The following is a 24,761-nucleotide window of genomic DNA, read 5'->3' as shown; positions in this document are numbered from 1 at the left end:
TTTCATGTCAAGGACCCCCAGTTTGACATGCATTAGTCTACGGACCCCCATTTTAATGGCATTTCTATCTCTGGAAACCCCCATTTATATTTTAAAATCAATGTTGTACACATGGAACAGTTACAGATCAAGGGTCCATTTGGTTCTAAACTATCATTTAGCTGGGGGTCCCCGGACCCTACCTTGGGAACCACTGTTCTCGTTTTACATGTCAATATAAGACTGTGTATATTTACTGTAAGCATTGAAAGTCAATTCTATCCAAATGCTATGTATTATTTTTTTTGTCTGATAAAGAAGTAAAGCAAAATCGTGAATGAGACCTCATTTATGTATCATTTATAACTCCTAGATAAAGATGAGCACCAGTCGAGACCAAAGTATAGTTTCTCATCCTTCTCAATTATGACTCCTGAGAAATAGACACTGTTTAGTCTCACAGTGAGAACAAATTGAGTTGATTGGTGAGTTCTCAAAATTGTCTTATCATTTCTCTTTTAAAAGGTCTCAGCTCAGTCTCTCAGTGATCACTGTTTGAGTTCTCTAAATTGTCTTACCGGATTCTCTTTTTTAGAGTCTGAGCAGGAGAGCAATGCAAGCTCTCAGAAGTGTCTCAATATGATATCAACAATTTTGACGCACTACCTCAGTTATGTCTCAGTGAGAGATATACCTGGGTCACATTGGTCAGTCTCACAGTGATCCCTATGTGAGTTCTCCAAATTATCTTAAAGGCGTCTCGCTTGTATAATCTCATTACAAGCTCTCGAATGAGTTTCAAATGATACCATGATGTATCAGTTTATCGCAGACCAATCCAATGCCTATTTAAGAATGTTAAAAGCAATCAACCCAGAGGAAAGCATAATCCAACTTTGAGATCTCATCTCTTGCCCTCTTTTCCTTTGAATTTGATGCATTGGTGATTTACACTATTGCAATTGTGTATGAATGATGCTTACCTGGTGTCTGGGTCACACTCACACAATGGAGCCATGATATGCATACAGTCTCATTCCTGTGTTAATTCACAGTAGCGTCTACTCTATCGTCTATGAATTGATTGCGTGGGGCCTTTTTTTTTGCTATCCCTTTTAGACTTATGTAAGCATTTGGACCCACCACTATATCTTATATATATCACCTTAGCACCACCCACCTGAACAGAAACCGTGCCCACAGCTGATGATAATGGGTAAGGGGTTAGGGGAAGGGATGATTTTACTGTGTCACTACAGTGGTGTATTTCAATGGGGCCTCAAAACCAGGGCACTACAGACATCTGGGCACCTGGACTGCTGGGCACCTTGACGTGTGGACAGTGACACCTGTATTATTTGTTACCTACGTGCAGGTCTAGGTGCAGGTGCTGTGATTATTATACATTTGGCAAATGTTTGACCAGTCATTGTGTTTCATGGATCAGTGCTGTGATTGACTGAATTACGGGCCCATTGATATCAGTGCTGTGATTTACTATACTACAGACCCCTCCCTCTTTTTCATTGTAAGAGGGTTAAAGAGGGTTTTATCTTTGATGAATAGTATATAGCCGAAATTGTAGCATATACCTATTTCAGTATATCATCATTACATTGATTATATTTTATTTATTTTTGTGGGGTGCTAGCCCCTCCTGTGTCCAGCTTTGAGGGTGTGTGTGTGTAAACACAAACATTGTCCTAACACAAACATTGAAGACGAAGGTGAGGACGCAAATTTGAATTGGCCGGAATGAGATGATGTATGATGATGTATGATGAAAAGAACGCCCCATCAATTCACACGGCTGGGATTTTTATTGTGACTGTAGGTCGGTCGCATTTACTATGAAAACCTGCATTTCCCATTTGATTGTTCGTTTGTTCGTTCACCCATGCCTCCGTATATGGTCACACCTTGTGACTTGACACCTCGTGCCATCATGCCTCCATATATGGTCACGCCTCATGACATCACACTTCCATATATGGTCAAGCCTCGATTGTGACATCACACCCCTATAGTATATGGCCACGCCTTGTGACATCACGTGACATCATGGAGACCCTTACAGTTGTACCTTTTAACAGCGGGAGACCTTAGAGACCAATGGCGAGTGTCGCTTGAATTTCATTGGCTATCACCCACTATCGGCGGGCGACGTCGCCCAAAAGATTAATTATTTTTATCTTTTCGGCCGACGTTCCTCCGCCCACTTTTCGATCATCGCCTTTTCGCCTGCTAACGCCTCTATCGCCAGTAGTTGCCGGGTCTGCTGTTAGATCTCCATATATGGTTGTCAGTCCAACCACTGTGGTTGCTGAGATTTGCAAATGAACCAAGTTGGTACAACACATGCATCTCCATATGTGGAGCTGACTATCATCATCTGGATCTTTTATATGAATATCACGACACTGACCTCATTAAACCCTGGATAGCCATACAGTACATGGTTTATATATGTATTTATATTTGGAGCCGGCCAGCAACTCTTCATCTGACCTCTGACACCAGATTAATAGTTTAACTCCTGCTTCTCAACTGTGCCTGTTTAATTGTTTCAGAGCGACCTCACCCTTTTGGGTGCTTCACGCCTTCAGGGTGTTTTACTGGTTATAAGAATATGAACAAGAACAGAACCCAATAATAACCCTGCAAGCGAGCCTGCACTGGCCCCGTCAGGGCCCACTTAGGGCTGGCTTAAGGGCCCACCGTGGGCTGCCCACACAGGGCCCCAGAGGGCTTGCTCATTGGCAAAGTGTGGGCCCCTAAGTGCTGGCCCTGCATGGGCAGCCCTCACTTAGCCCTCACATAGCCCCGACATGCCTACAGTGGCCCCCCGTTGGCCCACTTGGGGCTCTGACTAAGCAGCCCTCACTTAGCCCTCAGGAAGCCCCATCAAACTATAACACCAAAATATTCTATTAATCTAAAATGTATGCAGTCACTGCATTACTAAGATCTGTATTGTAAAAGAAAATTCAATAGTCAAAGGGATTCAAATCAATGATTCAATGTAATGTAATACAAAACAAATATAAAACACATTTGCAAATATAAAACCAGTGCAACCTTTCTATCAAAACCGGCAGACACAGGGGAACTGAATCAAGTTCAATTCCACGGCCGAAATTAATACTTTGGGGTACAACCCACTTGTATAGAATGAATGAATGAACGAACAGTCTCTTTTCTTCAGGCACTGTTAATTTATTAGTAAAGTACATTTTCATCAAGTTCACTTCAACTCATACAATAGACAATACATACATACAATAACCTGCCTCTCGCCCAACCAAACGGTGGAACAGCTAAAGATGGCAGATGGACAACAAAAGAATGGACAGTGATATGCAATAAATATATTTATTGCATGTGCTGCTTACAGCGGCCATCAAATGCATTACAATTAAATGTGGGTGGAAAAAATATGGGACATTTACCAGATGGAACAAATGACATATGCCCTGAGGCTTCAACCAAACATATTTAGTAAAAGGTGGAGTCCTGTACTGCCTCTACTAATGAGGTAGCAGCTGAGATTGTGAAAAAAAAAAGAAAAAATCAGTTGTAAGAAAAATGTATAGGCCTACTTGTAATTCTGTGAAGTTCAAAAAAAAAGAATGGACGGTCGACTCTCTCTCTCTGTCCTCCCTTTCATCCCATCGTGCAACGGTCACCCACTCCAAACTCCAGTCACCTGGAAATATATTTAAAAAAAATGTTTTAACATACATACATACAATTACATACATATTTATACTTAAGTATTCATTGTCAAAGCTTACTCTTCCACTGCGGCCTCACTGCTAGCCAGCTGACGGTGAAATCGCTGCTTTCGTCCACCCGCTCTGTCTCGCGAGTTCCGCAGCCACACCATTATCTCCTTTTCCACATCCGACTCCTGAGGACTAGGCTGAATGCGGCACTTTCTTACAGCCTCTGAAACATAAAAACAAATAGGCTTATATGAAACAATTATTTTTGTAGTAAGCAATTTATTATTCGTTGCTGTCGGGCAGATCAACATCAACATCCTTCAACTTTTTGTGATTTTGTTCTGTTTTTGTAAATGAAAGCCCTACTTGATACTAAATAACTTTACTGGAACACAGGTTGTATTTTCCATGACCATTTCCTGATGGTATAGACATACAAGGTTTTTAACCAACAGCAACTTGCTATGCTATTTCTATTTGCTAGCTATTTCAAAGATTGTATCGCAACTCTTTATGCATAACGCATAAGTGTATTTTTTTTAACCCTACTGCCTGTTTTCTAATACTCTTTAACAATGGTTCTCAACCTGTGGTACACGTACCACCGGTGAAATCCCTCAAGGTTCAAGGTTCTTTATTATTTGTCTCCCGGGGAAGACATTTGTCTTAGACAAAGGGCCGGCATGCAAGCGTAGCCCTTATGTCCATTTCGCCGCAGTGCAGCGCCAAAAAATCCCTGAGACCCAAACCAGTGAAAATAGCTGATCGTCAAGCTCACACAGCGTCGCTTTGCGCCACATTGTGAGCTTGTAGATCAGCTAAAACGTGCAATTCACCAATGCAACAGTGTTATTGACCAACGTGTACCTTTGAAATGAGCAACTTATCATGTTTAAGTCTGGTTTATTGGGCTAAGCTGAAGTCAACAGCTAGCTGTCAAAGTTAGCTGCTAGTAGCTAACTATACTATAGCCACAACTCAGCTGATGTTGCTACACTAAACTTAGGTCTACTCGACGGAAATTATATCTGAATTTGCTAAATGTACTCAAATACAACCTCAACACAACATCACACTTAAACTGTAACAAATGTTTGCTGTTAAACGTAATTATTATTCATAAAAAACTCACCAGATAGAACTTAGACAGATACGATGTTATTGTGTTTTCTTTCCTCCCGCCGTCCCATGACGTAGCGCAACAAACTACAAAGTAAAAGGGCTTCTTTCCTACTGTCGTCTGTCGACCAATGAGATTAATACTTTTCGCCAGATTGACAGTTCAGCGACAAATGATATCTAACCATGAGGAGAGAGGTGGGACATCCATCCCAGACAGGCGGAGTGATACTGAGCCTCGAGGCTCTACAGTGAGACGTTGTAGAACGCGGAGTGATATGATAAAAAAGAAAAAATAGTTCCAAGCTTAGGCGCACAACTGGACAGATTTCTTTCGCATGAGTTGTTCTATGCTAGAAAAATAATGCCTTGTATTTTTTATTTTCAAAGTTAATTTAAAGCAGTGCTAAAAAATGTGGTTTGGTGCAGTGGTGGAAAGTAACTATACACACAAATATATACATACATACTAGGGGTGCAACGGTTTTCAACCGAAAACCGAACCGTTCGGTTCCACATACACGGTTCAATGCGCTCTAATGAACCGCGCTATTTCGGTTTGCATTAATTAATTTATTACAGCTGCGAAGAATGTATTTCTCGGTCACACACTGGCCTACTTAGAAGTCTAGCACTCTATCGGTCACACACCGTCCTACTAAGAAGTCTAGCACTCTTTCGGTCACAGAAGTGTAGCACTCTGTCGGCCCACCCCCTACACACACACACACACACACACACACAGAGAGAGAGACGGCATGATGAGGAGAATCCAGCACTCGTCTTTAAACGTCGTTCTTGGAATAATTATTGATCGTCATACACAGAGACACACACAGCGGAGTAACCTCGCGCCAACAGGCTTCTAAGCACGGTCGTTGTAAGTTTGTTCAGATCTGATTCTGCATCTGCACTCGCTGTTTGAGTGCTAATTAAGAGGGAGAGTGAGAGCAAAAACAACCCGCAGCAGGACATTCATTCCGTCAGAAAAGTACCAACAAAATACTCCCATGTCCAATCCATGACTGTAGATAGAAGCCCTTCTTCTAATAATATAAGCATAATATCCTTAAATCCTCATGTAGACTTATTGTAAACTTTTGTAGGCTATTTTTCTGAGACACGACGCATTCACTGTGAATGACTCCCCTCCCAGGAGACACTCTCCTCTCCTCTTTCCTGCATGTGCTTAATGCCCCGTGTGAGCGCATAGGTGCATTTATTTCCCCTTAAAAATAATGATGAGGCACATTAAAATAGCAATATAAGGTTTTTTTCCCCCTTTAAAATAATGAAAAGGCAGAAATGCCTAATAAAATAATATATGCTAAAAAAAGAGAAGAAAAGAAAATGCTATAAATAAACTTTTTTGAGTGGTGCAAGCCACTGCCTGGCTGGCTGGCTGGGTATGAGCATGAAAACAGCGTGGTTGTTTTTCACCACCTGTGCACAACCTAACACACACGCACATTATTAACTGTATATATGATGATTTCGTGTGTGCCAGTACAGTGACACTAGTACAGTACAGTACAGTAGAGGGTACAGTAGGGCGCGTTCCTGGGGATCACTTCACAAGGGGGTATTTTTTTTTACTGTACCGAAACCGAACCGAAACCGTGGCCCCCATACCGAGGTTCGAACCGAACCGTGGTCTAACTGAACCGTTGCACCCCTAATACATACATATACATTAATATTGTGTGTGTGTGTGTGCGTGTGCGTGTGCGTGTGTGTGTGTGTGTGTGACTGTGTGTACATATAACTATACGTACAGGGGAAAAGAGCGGCAAAATTATTATAATATATAAATTATTTTTTATGGGCTGCCCACACAAAAACGCACGGGGGCCAAAGGTACAAATCTGCTCTTGGCCCTGAACGGACAGACCCACACTGGCCCACTATGGGCTTGGCCCAGCCCAGCCCGCAAGTGTGGGCTGCCCACAGCAAGCCTGCGGTGAGACCACAGCTGTGGGCCTCACTTGGGCAAACCCGCTATGGGCCTGTGCAGGTTTGGTGCGGGCTTGGCATAGCCCTCACTGCCCACACATAGCCTGCATGGGCCCCGCAGGGGCGCGCTTGCAGGGAATAATAATAATACATTTTACACAGTAAAAACGTGGGAGTTATTTTCCCAGAGAAGTTTTTATAGAGTTATTATTTTACTCAAAAAAGTCAAATGTACTCTTTTGGAGGTTTATTTATCTCCAATGACCAATAGAGTGAGAGCAAAATTCCAGAATAATTTCTATTGCAGTATTACAGCAAGGCCACGCCTACTATGCCTAGATTTTTTGAATCTGAAGGCGCCATTTTCTCCGAAGGCACTAAGGCAGCTAAAGCAGTACACGGGTACACTTCTCCTCATCGGCACCGCACTACTATAATGGACATTTTATTTTAAACCTTTTCTTCACTTTGATGGATAAAATACCAGGTAAGATTATTATTGGTTAACTTAGTAAATGGCAATGTTTGTAACTGATTTGGAACATTACAGCTTCCAGGCCAGCTGGCCAGTGGCCACAACTACTTGGATGTTAGCATGTTGGCTAACGCTACGTTAGCAGGCACACTATTGATTAAACAACCTTTTAATTAATAGCATAACGTATTAACGCAATGTACATCGGTGCAACACGAGTATTACATTATGAACAGTATTGCTATCATGTTTATTCATTAATGTTGTACCAGGTAATGTAATGTAACCACTGCTGACCAGGCGAGGGAGGGATTCACATTAAAGGGCCACTTCACCCCTGACACAACCTGATCTTATTTTAATTATACCTATATTTATAGTGGGAAAAAGTAGAAACGTTTGAAATTAGTGTTCCATAACTGGAGAACAAAAATAGTCTGTCGGTCTGACTGATCATAGTGTATCACTGCCTATTACTTCAACTACCAGAATGCTTTGCGCTCTCAACCTCCCCGATGGGGCGCGGTCCTCAGAACGCATCCACCCTGATCCACTATGGAACCGCCCCATGATCCACCCAGATTGCATATAATTATATCACCTAGGCGACACAGCTGGGCATGAACATGGCCAGGTGTTCCACATCAAATCTATGCCCAGGTGTTTGTATAAAAACCCATGAGTGCCATATTCACTTTGTAGAGTAGGAGTTCAGAGCAGTCTTGAGGTATATTATCAGACTTGTTTCTTGAGAGTATTTGTGATTTTGCGACGTTATTGTGTAAGCATGCCTGTGTGTAATTGCGCAGTGCCCCAGTGCACGGCTTGGAAGAGGAGGAATCATCCTGGTATGGTTAGCGCCTTCTCCTTTCCAGTCAATGATACAGAACGTTGCAAGATGTGGGTCAGGGCCATCAAGAACCCGAGGTTCAACGACAGCACACCGCTTGAGCAGCTACGGCGCGAGACAGTGTGCAGTCTGCACTTCAAACCGGAGGAGATAAACCGCTCCGATGTGAAGCACAGCCTCATGGGAGGTAGAGCGCCTCGCGCAGTGTTATTGCTCACCGCGGTTCCATCCATCCACTTGGAGGAAGAAGTTGAAGAACCCGAGTCAGTGGGACCACCGCCAGCGAAAAGGAGTCGGGTACAGGTACGAATCTGTCCGATAGTGATAGTATTGTTTTGTTTAGCCATGCTTTACATGACGCTCGTCAGCGTCAGTCACGAGTCAACATTATTTCAGTGTAGCCCTGGCCTGGAACATGTACGAGCGGCGCGTCAGATGTGAAGTAAAGTTTCAGCGTTATATTTTGTTTTGGTCACAGCCGTCGTGTGATCCATGTCTCATTGAGAAAACGTATAATGGGTATAAACGGCTTTCGTTATTATTGCATGTGTAGAGACGTTGCCTCATGGTGTAGATATTATTTATTTCTGTGTCGCGCACCAAAGGTGCCCATGGCCACATGCAATTCATTGGCGTAATGAATTGTTTTTAAAACAAACGTGTTTTTAAAACAAACATTGAACTAAAAACAAACTAACTAACTAACTAACACAAATTATACCTGTGTGTGTATAGGAGGGGCTATAGCGCCCCTCAAAATGTATACCTAAACCCCTAGCTCTGGTCCATAGCTCGAGCTACAATCCCCCGTCCAATTCAATACATACACGTTGTCAAAAAACAAATGTAAACCTTTGTACCACTTGATATCCATGGGAACATGTCTGACTGCAAGATGTTCCACAACACTAAAATGATTGTATTTGCAGTATGTCTCTATGTGCAGACTAGTGTATGCTCTTCATAGCAGAAGCAACATGATCGTGATCAGTGTGTCAGGAAAAGGAAATACAAGTCAAACTTATATAATACCAAAATATATAAAGTATATGTCTTGGACAACAGGATGTCTGAAACAGTTTGAATTGGGTCGCTAAACCGTTCCTCACACTTTTTTTTCTTGCTTTCTACTCATCCAGGCAGAGGAACAGTCGTTGCTGAATATTGTTCCAGTGGCAGTGCCAGGACCAAGTCAATCTGTAAGTTAGCGTAGCTGTTTGAAAAAACACTTTACTCTGGTGTCATCCATTTCTTGCCGCATAGAAAATATGCAATTAAAAGTTGTTTTTAAATTAAATGTTGAAGTGGACATCTGGAATTTTCTCATTTGAATACAATCATAAGTTCCATATGAAAGAGATTGCTACAGTATCAAGTTCTGTTTTTCATTCAGACCACAGGACATCTTGCCAGTGACCTCTTCTGGTCTGAGACTTCTTCTCAGACCAGTGTGGAGGCAGATGATCCGGGGGATGAGAGCTTCCAGCCCGAGACGACAACATCATCAGAGGAGGAGGAGGAGGAGGAGGAGGAGGATGTGGGATCCAATGGCAAGGTCCTTGTGGATGAGGAGAGAATTATGTCCCTGTTCAAGTTCTGCCAAACATGTGGGAAAGCAATCATTTATATCAAAAAGTACTATGTTGGGGCACAGTTGAATATAAAGTGGAATTGCACTGACGGGCATAAAGATACATGGAGGTCATCGCCAGATGTCAGGGGAATGCCAGAGGTCCATCTGCAAGCTGCTGCATCTGTGGTGTTCACGGGGGGCACCTTCACAGATTTTTCAGCGTGGTCTAAGGCCATGAAACTACATATGTTTGGTAGCACTACATTCCATGAACTCCAAAAGGCATATCTATACCCAGTCATCGAGGAACTTTACCAGGAACAGAGGCATGAACTCCTGGCAAAGGTCTTCCTAAAGCAGTCACCAGACAATGACGAGTGGCCCAAAGAACGGCCCCAACTCTTGGGTGATGCTCGATGTGACTCTCCTGGATTCAGTGCCAAATTCTGCCATTATTCATTTATGCTGGACGACACAAAGGAGATCATTCACACTGAAATATTACAGGTAATTCTGATGTTTTTAAATGTTGTTCACAGCAGGATGGTCTGTTTGTAACATTTAGTGTAGTATCATGTGGTTATTGAAATAACTTTAGACTGCTGCGTTTTGTTTCTTGCTCCTCCTTCCAGGTCACCGAAGCATCCAGCTCCGTTATGATGGAACCAGGGGGTTTCAAGCGTGGACTGACAGGTCCTCATTATGCTTTATTGCTGTTATGTTGCCTTGTTTACTTTGAACTCTATAGTTTCATTTTCATAATTGTACAGCACCTTATAACTATGTTTTGTAAGGCACTTCATAAATAAGGTTTCCATACTTGCAGCGCTGCTTGGTATGGGGCTTGATGTGGAGGTGATAGCCACAGACCGCTCTCCCTCAATCAGAAAGATTATGAGGATTGAATACCCGGAGATCAAACATGAGTTTGACATATGGCACACTGCTAAAGGTTGGTTTTTATTTATGGAGTTGTACTTGTAGAACACTGGCAGTGTTGCATCAGTATGCATCAGGTTCAAAGCTGTTTACAGTATATACTATTCAAGTATTCATGTTATAATCGGCGTGCAATAAAAGGCATCTGTGTGTGTTTACAGGTTTCCTGAAAAAATTGAAAACCAGAAGCAGGAAGAAAGGCATGGAGATATTGCACGGGTGGACAATGTGAGTGTTTTGGCAAAGAAGGCACATATTTCAAACGTCATTTGTTCAGGTTGTCTAATCACTTTTTCTTGATCGATGTTCTACAAAGGTCCATTTATAACCACATGTGGTTCTCATGTGGAACATGTGAGGGTGACACAGAGGTGAGGGATCTGCATCTGTAATATTCTGGATTGTTCTCAGAGAGTTGTAATTTATTTCCATTGATATTCACAATTTCACACTACTGTAGCTACTGCAGCAGCGCTGGCTGTCCATCCTGCACCACGTGTGTGATGAGCACACGTGGGCAGAGGATGGCAATACACACCGGTGCAGTCATCTTCAAATAAGTGCAGAAAACCAGAGGAAGAAGATGTGGATGAAGAGGGACTCTGCATCCTTCAGGACACTGTCCTCACTTGTACAGGACAATAGACTTCTCAAGGACCTTGCCCAAATGGGGCTCTTCAAGCATACTGGTAATAATAATGAATTGCATTTTTATAGTAAGGATTTAGCACGATGAGAAATCATTGTCGAGTTGACACCTTTTCAAATGATACATACAATTGATTTTGTTTATGCTTTTATAAACTCTGGCACAGGTGAGCTGGAGGTGTTCCACAGCGCCCTGCTGAAATATCTCCCCAAGCGTCACTCATTCTCATATATTGGGATGAAGGAGAGGGCTCATCTAGCCATTATGGAGCACAATGAAAACATTGTGAAGAGGAGGCAAGCCACTACTAAAACAGGTGTGTTTTTAGAGCAGTTATGTCTAAAGTTTATTTGTTCCACTTGCAGCATAATTTCAATGGCGAGTCCTTCTCGAAACTTTTCTCTCCTTCATTTCAGGTGCACTGCGTTACAAAAGGGCTGTCTGCAGGCGCTCAGGGAAATGGGTGGTGAAAATAATTTATGAGCCTCACACCACCAACTTTAGGCGCAGGCTCATGGAGATGGTATTTGAGCGTCGCCAGAATCCACAAATACGCTACAAAGCCCCGACATCCTCCCTTGCACAGCCTCAACCTATTCTACCACCCAACATTGGCCCTTCACCTGCTCCTACAATGCAGGAATTACTGGCCAGGCATACAAGTCGGTTCTAACGGGTAATAGTATTCTCCTTGATGTTGCCAAATATTGTTATAGCTACATTCTGATGCAGATCCCGTTCAGGGTGGGACCATGCAGATGACTCAACGTTGATGGCCCTCATCAGTGATGGCAAGACTGCCTACAGGAATATGGTGAATTCACTGACACAATTTCAAGTTCTTGTTGTGCTGTATATACATTTGATCTGCTCATATTGGGAACATTTCATGTATCTGACCATTTTCCTTGTCTTCTTTCTATGGCTATTTTCTCATTAGCAAGAAACTGAAAATGGCAGCTTTGTTCAAGTACACATCACCGAAGACCTCCACTGTGGTCCACAAAACGCATGTGCTGAAAAGGCAGAACACTTTCCATCATCAGGCTGAGTGCTGAGTCTTGCTGCTATGTCACTCTGGCTACATGGCACATCAAACGTGCATTATCACTTCTATTATATTTTGTAACTGCTAATCATTTCACACATTGTTTCAATCCTGTAAACTTGTGGTGTGACAATAACAGTCCTTAGCAGTAGCCATGGAAGTTGACCAGATATGTATGTATAGTTGGAGTACAAAGTGGTTGTTTGATACCCATACACTGTTGCGGCAGAACATTGTGTTCATTCATGCTTATTCTGCAGCCAGGCATTGTACAGTTTATTATTGCTGCTACAATTTGAGGAACCAAAATCATAGAATGCTAATATGTATTTCAAGGTGTGACAATTAAAATATAGAATCCAGCAGCAATGCAAATTGTTTACCTGTATCTCATTGTTTATAATTTGAGTGGATGGTTGGTAATGAATTTTGCATACTAGCTTTAGGCAACATCCTTGTACTGTGTGTCGATGTGGAAATAAAAACGGCAAAAGAAAATTCTCATGTTTCACTGAGTCCCCTTCCATTGTTTACATATACAGTATAGTATACCAAGCTGTAAGGTGCAACCAATGTTATTTGTCATCCTGTGAAGTTGATAATGGTATTTATATTGAACGCAAACTAGACTTGTATGCTTTGTAATAGTTTTTTTTACTCATCATATACATATTTCACTGTTATCTCTGATAAACACTGTTTTGTATCAGGCATGCCATGATAAAGGAATCCTGTGCCAAATGAGACTATATCAGACCATTTCTAATGAGACCTTTCGCATTACAGTGACACAGCTGACTTACTGTTCAAGTCATGAAATGTACAGTGCTTATTATAGGCATATCTTCAATTAATAATTGAAAACCAAATGTGAAGCTCAAGGTTTTATTTACAAAAAAATAAACATTTCAACTGCAGTAGTCTGTTAGAGTTGTCCAAAAGCGGCACGGACTTCCTGGAATCCACGGTACTGTCCCGTTGGAGATGGAAATTTGGACCGGATGGCTTTTATGACACAGGCCGGTAAAACAATACGTGTGCCAGCACCAAGTTTTTCGCCTTGAAGAATCCACTCCAAAAAGTGTCTGTAGGCTACCAAGCGATATTGACTGAAAGAATTGACAACAGAGTAGACGTGATTAGATCGATGTCACATAGCCTATACCAGAATATTCCACTAATATTCAGACAGCTCAAAGAAAAACGTCCAGAAACGCATTGCTTACAGTATTTATACTGCATTTGCATCTGCTTGTATTAAACTACGTTAAACTCATCAACATTGCAGCTGTACTGTAGGCCAAGCTTGAATTATCCACTTTCAATCTGCAAAGCTTTTGTTTCATAACAATCCACGACATGTTATGATACTTTCTGACAAGAAAATTCCATGCTGTGTTTTTTCTGAGTGTTGTGGTTTGGAAGCACTCGTTTTTATTTACGGGCCGTGCTGCTGCCGCCTCCATTATGTGAAAATTCGAAACAGGTGGTACGGGGCCGTTCAGGTATACTTTGACAAGTGCTTCCAAAATCCAACACTTAGAAAAAGTATCGCCTGCACAGAAATTCTTGACAGAAAGTAGCTCATAACATTACAACATAACGTAGAAGTTGACACATTCTAGCAATACTTACTCGTGAGACAATAATTGTCCACCCACACCCGCTGGTTCTGGCTGCTCCTCCCAGTTTTTTTTGGGGATCCTGAAATAAGTTTCCAGGGCATGTCTGTCTACGTGATATCCAAAGCTGTAGTGGAGAGTTACACATATCGGCAGCTCTGGTTGTGCACCCCCCCTGGCATCTCGCTCGTCCAGCAGTTCATCCAGTATGAATTGTGCACGGGGAAACTCGTGGCAACAGAGCGAGTCTCGTTCAGTCTCCATGGGCATGCAGTTTGTACACATGCACCAGGAATCATTGCCGATGCGCTGCTCCTCCACGTCCGCCCCAGCAACTACTGCTGCCTGCCTGGCTGCATCAGCGGCAGCCGCTGCTGCCTCCTCTTCGTCTCTGTACCGGAGTTGCTCATCTGTGTACTCGGGTTCAAATAAATAGCCCTGCTGCCCTTCTGCCTCAACAATAACTTGGAAATAGTCCTCTTCGTCCATTGAGTGCTGCTCAGTATCACTCTCCGGTGTCCCTGCAGATGCCATGATAGTAGCCTACACAAACTATCTGAGGAATGCAGCGGTGCGTGGTGGGTGGGTCAAATAAGGTTGTAGGTGGAACGGACACCCCTCGGGGGGCTGTCTTCAGGTGTAGGTGTTGCCGTGTGTAGGTGACGCGCATACTCTACGGTGACGCGAGGTTAGACTGTTGTAGTCCGGAGGGGAGGGGCCATCATGTTTGTGACGTACATAACATGCAGAATTTACCAGGATATCTGAAAACAGAGATTGCGCACAGAAAAACCCAGAAAAAGTGTTTCTAGTGCCCTAAACATCATTAAAATAAGATCAGGTTGTGTCAGGGGTGAAGTGGCCCTTTAACAAGAAGCTTGCTTGGTCATAAAACTATCCAAACAAACTGACATCGATACAATATGCAACAAGACAAGTAGACATAGTACAGGAGACGGAACAATTATGTTACAGTAGGCAGCAGACTTTGCTGAGATAGTGGCGAGACACACGTGTGTTTCACTCTAAACAGAGTGAATTTGTTAATGATTGTTCTCCATATTTCTCCGGCCGTACATCTACTGTACATACACGCTCAGATTTCAAATATAAAGTGCTTCGTTTTTACCCCATGGATGTTACAATTATGTTTGGGCCTACAGAATGACCCGTATATTCCGTATTGTCTAATAAAAAGCATTTTAATCCGATCGGTGGTCATTTTCCTCCGGGTTTTCCCCTATGATTTCAACTACTTCAACTTATCGGTTCAGATGTGTACTGCACCTAACCTGACGCTGCCAGATCCAAGAAGCTTGCTACACAAATTTGTTTCACAGCTTATTGGGATCTGGGATCGCGGAAGCAAATTCGATGACGGGGCTGTTCCTTTTTTTCAAGATACTTGGTAGATGATTGGATCACGGTCTATCACGGTCTATCACCGTGTGGGCGTGCAAACACAACCAATCATATTGACGTGTCTATATAGCTTCACATCCGGTTTCGCACATATCCCGCCCTTAGCTCACGCTGATTGGTTCGGTACGGAACGGATTGGTGTTAGCTGAACTCCCTGAGAAATCCCAGATGGAAGCTGTGTTGGGGAACATGCCCAATACCGCCCCCATCTGGCAGCGTCAGGTTATACTGCACCCTGATACAATGCAACTCTATGAGGAAATGGCCAACGATTGGATTCAAATGATTTTTATTGCACAATACGGACGATAGGGATATTTGTGTGGGACCTTACAGTACTGTGACATCCTGGCTCAGGGCTAAAGCACTTTATAATTATTTGAAATGTCTCTTTTATTGTGTTTGTGGATCGACTCTACTGTGGAACCAAAGTGGTTCACTTGTTTCCGCCCAGACCTTTCGGTCGCACACCCACCAGTAGCACAATATTATGCTAGGCTTCTAGCACAACAACAGTTTGGTTGTTTGGTGTACGAGTCGAGGCGAACTCAAATGAAACTGGTTCCACACACGTTCTTTCCATAGCAGCTCAGAGATGGGGTGTGGGGTTTTCGTAAAAGACGTGTGCTGTCACGGTGTCATCAACAACATAACGTATGTGAGTTGAAAGATACTTTATAAGCTTTCAAACAGGATTTAGCTAGATGCACATGCACACAAGTGGTATCGAGCCGACATGTACATGGGGGTTTTGTAATGGTTTCTATTTGTAACACTACTCGATGAATGCATTGTTGCGCTCTCGGTGGTTTTCAACCTGTGGTCCGGGGACCACCAGTCGTCCTTGAGGGGGTTCCAGGTTGTCCCCAGCTAAATGATGGAGAGTTGATAACCAAATGGACCCTTATAGATATTTAACTCTTGACCCATATAGATATTTCTTTAACTCATGAGGTTTAATTTTACACTCAATAATTCAATTATTGTTAAACATATGCATTACTTCAATTACAATTATACATCATAATTAGAGAATGTAGAATTATTTTTGATCAATGGGTTGGGTCTGAGAGGCTAAATCTCATGAAATGGTGGTCCAGGGCTCAAAAGCTGAAAGAATAATGGGCCTTGATATGAAATGGGTTGAAGACCACTGCCCTATATGTCATAGTAACTCTTATTATTTATTTTTCTTAAAGGATGCAGGCTGTAAGGGTCAAGTGTAGAGACAGACAGAAGTTAATTTGCTACGAAGGGCAACTGACCTTCAAATCATTTTTGGAGTCTGGTGAGTGAAACAAATTTCACAATGGCTATGGCATGCCCTATATGCAACAGCATATGGCCCCTGGGAGTCATATGTTTCTATATTAATGGTGCTTTTCTTTTTACCCATAGAATTATATGTATTTTGACTGCAGACCCCATCTATAAATATGTTCCAGAGACCTTGAGAAAGATTTAAGTTACAAATGTTGCTTTAAAAAAGATATATATATATTAACAATTTTGCACAAATGTTAATGATTTTTCTAAAATGGCAGGTCTACAAGCTCACAGCACTCAGTGGTGCGCTATGATCTTATATATATATATATATGCTAATTTTGAGAAGCTATATTTTTAATGCTTAAAGTGGTTCAAATCTAAAGTGACACAGATGCGTAACCTTTAATAAAAATCAAATAAATTGCACAACAGATTTATGTGGCAGTGCGACCCAAGTTGCTGCGGCCCGTGCACTCTCAGCACAATGACAAAGTCTGATTCTGATCAATCTTATGTCTTCACATTTTCCAGGAAATTTGAAATTCCTATTTTGGATTTAAAAGTCTATGATGACTTGAACACGGAAGTTGATGAGGAGGCGTTTGCGTTTCTTGTAAAGAAACCAGACCTGGGTGTGCTTGAGGTGCGTTTAGGCCCATATCCTGAAGGTGAGTTATTTACTAATTAATTTGGAGTCTACTTTAGTAAGCATCGGAGGAAGAACTATATTGGTGTGTGGATCCATCCTAATCCAACGTGTCTTTTCACATTACACTTGTCACAAACGATCCCCTCACTAGCCCTGAAACATGACTGCCATGATGATTATCATGACAGTCATGACGAATCTTCACCCTATTTTTGGCACTTGCTGCATTTACAAACTTTCCGTATATATAAACATTCAGATTTCAAATATAAAGTACTCACATTTTGTCTCACGGGTGTTAGCTAGTAGCAGCCCAATCGCTAGCACTGCTGCATTCCGCGTTCTTTAATAAAAAGCATTTTTGTCCGGTCATTTCTGTGTTTTTCCCGGTTTTGCCTTCAACTTCCGCCTTTCGGTTTCAACTGCACCTCAGCGCCCCTGTCGGTTGTCACTTGCAATGATTTTCAATGCCCAAAGGAAGAAGATAAATCTGGCCGTCTGCCACGTCTACAATTTATGTTTTGTCAATGGAAATATGTGAGACGGATCAAAAGTCCAATGAAGATGGCGAGGAAGATGAGGATGCTGTCTGAGAACCTAGATGACTGGGATGTGTTTTGTGGTCTGAAACCAGTCCTATAATAAATTAAACCAAAACTACAAAATAAAACTGTGTTGACTCAAATGTTACATAAGGAAAATTGCAGAATAATGTATAAATATTTATTTCTTTAGAAGTAAGGTTAAATAAGATGCACAATGTAACCACAAATATTTTGAAAAAAGTAGATGTTAGGTAAGTTTTTCACCTGAACAAAATTAATATTTATATAACAATACACCATACACCAATGCAACATACATTGGTGGAAGAATTACTCATTTTTACTCAAGTGAAAATATTGATACAGCAATTTAGAAATGTACTTGTATTCGGGATTCTTTGACTTTATTCTTTAAAGTTTCGGGGCTTTTTATGCCTTTATTGATAGCAAACAGTACATAGACATGAAAGGGGGAGAGATGGGGAGTGACACGCAGCAAGGGCCGTCAGGTTCCGGAGTCTAACCCGTGGCACCAGTGTTGTTTTCGTCGACTAAAACTAAGACGAAAAATGTTCATCGACTACCTTTTTTTCACTGAAACTAAATTAAAACTAAGCAATGATGACTAAGACTAAATATATTGACAATTGCGTCAAAATAAAAACTAGACTAAAATGTTAGGAAATGGACAAGAATATAAGACACAAGTCATTTTACACTTGTTTTCATGCATGTAATAGCCGATCTATAAGCTCAACAGGTCGTGCTGCGACGCGTTGTGAGCTTGTAGATCTGCTAAGTGTGAAATATGTCTTTACGACGGAATCAAGCCCCGCCAAAATACATTTTGGTAGACAATCAACCGTCGAGTAAAACTAGATTAACACTAAGACATTACAGGTGACTAAAATGTGACAAACTAATATCACAATTTGCTGCCAAAAACAACATTGCGTTGCACACCGTCCGGCTGGCTTGGCAGCCTAGGTGACCAGACGGTTGAGGCCCCCTTTTGGTGTTTTAAGCATTTTGTTAAACTTTAGCTATTGAAAAATTGCAGATCTACAAGCTCATAGTATGGCACAGAGTAGATCTGCTTTTTTAGAAAAATCATGAAAATATTTGGAGGATTTGGAAATGAAAAAGGAACAAACACCCACACACTGTCTTCAAATGCAGTGACCAACTTTTATTTCATACATACATACATACATACGATACAGCAACGTTTCGGCCTATGCGACCTTCATCAGGTCAACAAGTACAACATCAACATTGTACTTACCCAATTAAGGTAAATCAACTGGTCATTTGCATCTTGCAAAACGAGCAACAACCCTGGTGTCCACAGAAGTTGTTGTAGTCAGTGCGCATTCCAGTGATGTGCAGGAACTGTAACACACACTTCCTAATACAAGCACCAGCTTTTACCATTTCTATAATTTCAACCATTCTAAGGTCAATGAAGGCCCTGTTGACTGACCCAGAGTAGAGGTATGTAATGGCTCTTCCTCGTACGCCATCTCGAGCACAGCGTCCTACCTCCTGCCAATAGGACAATATGTCTGCAGCCGGGCCCCAGTGCAGTACGTGGCGTACGTCAGGGACCTAGACGCCAAGCCCAAACGCCACAGTGGCAACTACACACCTAAAGTTTGTGTCGACATTAGGGAAGGATGTCAGAATCCTTTTCTGGCAGCTCTCTGCTATGTGGCTGTGGAACATTTGAACGATCCGGTTATGAGCCGTGTGTTCCTCAGCGAGCCAGGCCTCCTTCCCCAGCTGCTTCATTAGTTGCCCATACACTGTTACAACATCTGAGATGGTGCTTTAAAAACATAAAAATAAAACGTTAAAAGTTATTAGTCAGTATAGTAGGATTTTTTACCAATTAAAACATTAATAAAGAAATCCATTTAAAATCTGGCCTACCGACAGTAGATTATCATTTTCCCAGCAGTTTTACCCTGCCGCAGATGGGGAATAATCCAGTCTGCTGTCTGGGTGATGTTGTTTTTGGCCACCTGCACTTCCAGAAATATATTGGGCCTGTTTTGATAAAGTATAAAAGAATATTTATCAGCTACCTAGATAAGCGAAAGAATAGTTCAACATGCACATGATACACCATGTTGTGTCATACCTGTCTGGAAGATGAGCAAAAAACCTTACTGAAGTTCTCTGGAGACGGAGGAGCTTTAGTATGTCCGTCACCATGTCCTCTGTGACGGTTGCTGTCAATAACAGCAATGGTGAAGTGATCTCAGCCCTCAGACAGGGGACCTTCAGATAAGACTCACGAAAGCTTCTACCCCTCAATTTGAAAAATTATACAAACACACATTAACTCTAAAATTTAGACATTTTTATGTTGACCGTTCTATTGAATGCAGGACGGTCTAATATTAAGCATGATTCACTCTGGGACATCTATCGTGTTTGTGTAAATATATATGCATATAGTTACATGCATGTCGTTAAGTACATACGTATGTGTGTGCGATACTATACTTTGATCTCCATGTTATTTTGGACTGAAAGCCAATGGCTAGAATATGATTATGAACTAAATAAACCTATGAAGGAAAGTACATATTCATCTTACCAGCTCGTCATACAGTGGACCTCATCTAGGGCCAAGAGACAGATGTTGGTCTTGTGCTCCTTGACCCAACCCCACCACTTCTTCTCCACTACTGCCTCTGGGGACATGAACACTAAGTCCACTGTGCAGTCCAGAACACCTTAAATGCATCACAGATACACTGGTTAAGCATTCCTTAAAAATGTAACAGAACAGGTGCATATTAATTGTGATAGAATTACTTACTTTGCACGTCCTCCTGTGACATATCACCGGTGACTGCAGCACACCGGATGCCAAGGTCAGTCCATCTGGTGACCTGGTCATTCATCAGTGCTTTCAATGGACTGATCACGAGCACAATGTGCTGTGCTCCTGGATGCACCTAATGTGAACATTTGATTTAAAAAAGACATGAAAATGATCACACACACACACACACACACACACACACACACACACACACACAGTCAGTGAGTCATTGTTTTATATATCTATCAACCAGTCACCAAAGGCTATGTTTAAGATTAAATAATATAACATATCCTTTTTTTTTAAGTCTTACCATATCCATTAAGGCTCCAAAAAACCCAAAACACATGCTTTTTCCAAAACCTGTTGGGAGGACCCCAAAAACATTTTCACTTTCCATTAGGCTAGTTAATATTTGTTTTTGGGTGTCCTTTAAATTGATTGGAAGGGAAGCAAAAGCATCTTCCAAAGACATAGGTCTATACATACCAAAAGTCTATAATGTCTACTAAATACAATTTAGAAAATAAAGTATTGAGTATAATTAGGCTTTGTGGCGACGATCTCTTAACCAGAAATGTTTGAGGAGTGGCAGGAAAAGAATCCACGCATTTTATAGAGAATTTACCTGTTTCACTTACCTGTTTCAGACTATACGGTTTCAGAGTGCAATGTACACCTCCGGAACGGTAGGGCGGCGCTAAAGCGCAGTTGAAAGCAGCACTTGGGAAAATGAGGAAGTGGAAGGGAAAACAAGGCAAAAACGGGCAAAACACAGAAATGACCGGACAAAAATGCTTTTTATTAAAGAACGCGGAACGCAGCAGTGCTAGCGATTGGGCTGCTACTAGCTAACACCCGTGAGACAAAATGTGAGTACTTTATATTTTAAATCTGAATGTTTATATATACGGAAAGTTTGTAAATGCAGCAAGTGCCAAAAATAGGGTGAAGATTCGTCATGACTCTCGTATGAATACGAGAGTCATGTTTCAGGGCTACCCTCTCACATGTTATTATTATCACACCTGTTATGTCAACATGGCTAAATCCAGTGAGCCCCACTCCAAGCCCCTCCATTGCCAGCTGCAGCAGCTCCTTTCTCAGCTCCAGTGCAGAAAATGGAGGAGACTCTGATGACACCATCATTTTGCAGCCGAGTCCTGCGCAAAGCAACAGAGCTGACCAGACTCGTCTCGCTCAGTTAAGCTTTGCAGATGACTGTTTGAAATTGGTGATGATAGAATTGAAGATGGTGATTCTGATAAGGGTGGAAATAGCCAAGTACAATTGCGGAGAAAAGGGGGGATGGTGGCCACTCTCATGCCAGTTGCCCGTTTCTCTAGCCCCCGCACCCACCTGAGCGAGGAAATATTGTCTCAGCTGAGCAACTGAGTCGCGGGATGGGGGCATGGTTTACATTTTTGTCACTGTAACTATACTTGGCCACCAAATGTAGGGCCTGTTGCGCCAGTGTTTAAAAATATGACTGTCTATCCCTGTGGATCTCGTGTGTGTGTGTGTGTGTGTGTGTGTGTGCGTGTGCGTGCACTATAGGACGAGTCCTTCAAGGCGTATCAAAGAGGAATACAGGGCTGCCATATTTCAGAAAATGTCAAGAGTGAGACTCTATAGTGTCTTAATGCGTTCGACGCCGTCCGAAGAGCAGCGGCGAAAATAATTGGCCTTTTTTAATGTGGATTTGTCCCGTTTTAACGTTGATATTTAACCTTAACATTGATGTCTTCACCTCCATGCCAGCTGCTCTCCCTGCACTGACAGCCTCCTCATGCTTAAAGTAGAAATGAAAAAGATATCTATCTATCTATCTATTCTATATGCTCAGACCCGCAGCCAGCCAGCAGGCCACACACATAGTGCTCAGACCCAGCCAGCCACACACATAGCTCCGTAAGGGAGTGGTCAGTGGTTGCACCACTCAAAAAATCTTCAAAAAACTGAAGAGGCTACTGGAGATTGGATAACCTGATTTGGACATGATCTGATGGAGGACAATGTCACTATGACAGAAAGAGAAGATGGGTCTGGCCAGTGGCCACATTCATTCACCCCATAATCTCAGTGGAAATTGGGGAATATGTTGTGAAATAAAAAGTCAGAAAACTGGAATGTGGGAAAATGCCTTATTTTTACATTTTCTTAGTTCAAACACATCTGTGGGCTCTCTCTCTGAACAGAAACAAGTCGCGATGCGCCCCCCCCCCCCCCCCCCCCCCCCCCCCCTTCACTTCACGCGCACACGCGCACACACACACACACACACACACACGACTTTGTCCCTATAATGTGCACGCACGGGCTACTGGCACCGTTCCACTTCACTTCCTCATATCACGCAAGAGACGCCAAACACCTAACTTGTTGTAACTTGTGGGGTCTATATTGTCTTCCATGAAAAATGGCGATTTGGTCCACTGTTTACCCTCCTACTGCATATGCTGCATGAGATCTCATGCAGATCGGCTATTTTACCGTTTGTGAGGACGCACACATGAGCGCGCGTTATTACGCGGCAGAGCCGCGGAGAAAATTGTTATTTATAATGCGTGTGAAATGGCATGTGTGGCGTGGTGCGTGGTAAAGGGTTAAATTGCGTGACTGTCACGCTCAAAGGGTGAGACATGGCAGCCCTGAGGAATATGCAAAGGGGTGTGCATTGTTCCCTTATCAGGCAGACCCCCAGGGCAATTTGGGCTATGTAAGTAGATAAAACAAGTCCAAACTCTTTACTCCTCACTTTTGGAATTGCACAAAATAGGACTGTTTTCAACTAAATATTATTTAACATTTCTGTATGCTGAGCTTTCTCCTAGTTCAGCACTGCAGATGTCAGACCTTTTGACATTGATTTTAGCAAGTCTCCATGAAGGGCATGTGTTTAGCAATTATCCATGTGTTTAGTTTTAAGGAGAAAATTAAACACTTTCTTATTTTATTTGTTAGGAGCAGTTTTACAATCCAGTAGATGGGAGTGGGTTTCTGGCATGGAGAGTTAAAACACTTCAAAAAGATGCATCAGAGGGACAAAAGAGAACCAGAAACATTCAGCCACTGACGGGTAAGTGATTTTGATTGTAGTTAGAATGTGCGCAATGCATTTTTGCTACAGTGGTGGCAAATAAGCAAGAGTGGCCCTCTGGTGTGATTTTAGTAATTTCATTTATAAACAAAAGAAACCTGAGAAATTCCATAAATTAGGAGATAAGTGTTTATAAAGTAGTGAAAGTAGCTGATCTACAAGCTCACAACGCGGCGTGACATGCGGTGAGCTTGTAGATGTTTTGTTTTCACTAGTTTGGTTCCTGGGCAAACATCTTCTAGATGCATCCTTATAGTAAATATCACTGGAAAGTATTGCAGTAGTATAAGTGGTTTCAACATTGTTACAGGTGGTCCAGATGCTGGTGACAGATCCCCCTTCAGTGAGGAAAACCAGCTAACCACAGAAACCCAGTGTCGTGAGGCCATCGCACTGATGAAGCATACAACTGATGAAGCAATCATCAAGGAGAAGATGAAACAGACATTCACCCATCGCCAAGCAATGGTTCATGATCCAGTGAAGTCCTCTGAAATATTCACCACCTTTCCAAGATTTCTTGACATCGCAGGAATGGTATGTGGCTCTTTAACTGACTTGCATTAAAGTAAAACTGAAATGAAAAATAACTACCGGTAAACAGATCACATCCCTGGTGTTATTTTCAACCATGTTGTCGTCTGTATTCCATCTGCAGATAGAGCAGGATTTCAGGCTGATGTTTGGTGATGACATCTCTGCAAAGTTCTTGGAGAAGTGGCCTACTTTCTACATCCAGAAAGTCCTGAAAGAAAGCTGTGGGCTCACCCAGACATCCGACCTTCAAGATCTGTTTCATAACGCTGAATCCACATTGGAACAACTGGAAAATGGTACGCTAGAATTAAAGAAATATAAAAGAGTTTGGTTTTGAAACCAAAATGTAAACCGATAATTTTCTTGTATTTTCAGGATGGGACAGTGAAGCCCGACACAGCGCGCACAGCCGCCTCCATTATTTTCAATGAACCTAACGCACACCGGCTCCGTCCGCCGCGCGGAGCCGCG

General features: G+C 42.2%; 1 long non-coding RNA gene across 2 annotated transcripts; it reads left to right on the top strand.

Moving 5' to 3' along the window:
• The first annotated feature begins 7,152 nt into the window (after positions 1-7,152).
• LOC308323779 lies at positions 7,153-24,581 on the top strand. 2 transcript variants are annotated; one of them, XR_013964842.1, is made up of 4 exons: positions 7,153-7,263; positions 23,618-23,732; positions 24,064-24,290; positions 24,412-24,581. It is a non-coding gene; the product is annotated as an uncharacterized lncRNA (long non-coding RNA). The 2 variants fall into 2 exon arrangements; XR_013964843.1 differs by lacking the exon at positions 7,153-7,263 and adding an exon at positions 23,309-23,372.
• Positions 24,582-24,761: the final 180 nt, after the last annotated feature.

This window comes from Protomyctophum bolini (genome assembly GCF_963924005.1).
Source record: "Protomyctophum bolini genome assembly, chromosome: 11".
In the NCBI taxonomy this organism is placed as follows: domain Eukaryota; kingdom Metazoa; phylum Chordata; class Actinopteri; order Myctophiformes; family Myctophidae; genus Protomyctophum; species Protomyctophum bolini.
The sequence above is the reverse complement of the archived record's forward strand: the minus strand, read 5'-3'. Positions and strand labels throughout refer to the sequence as shown.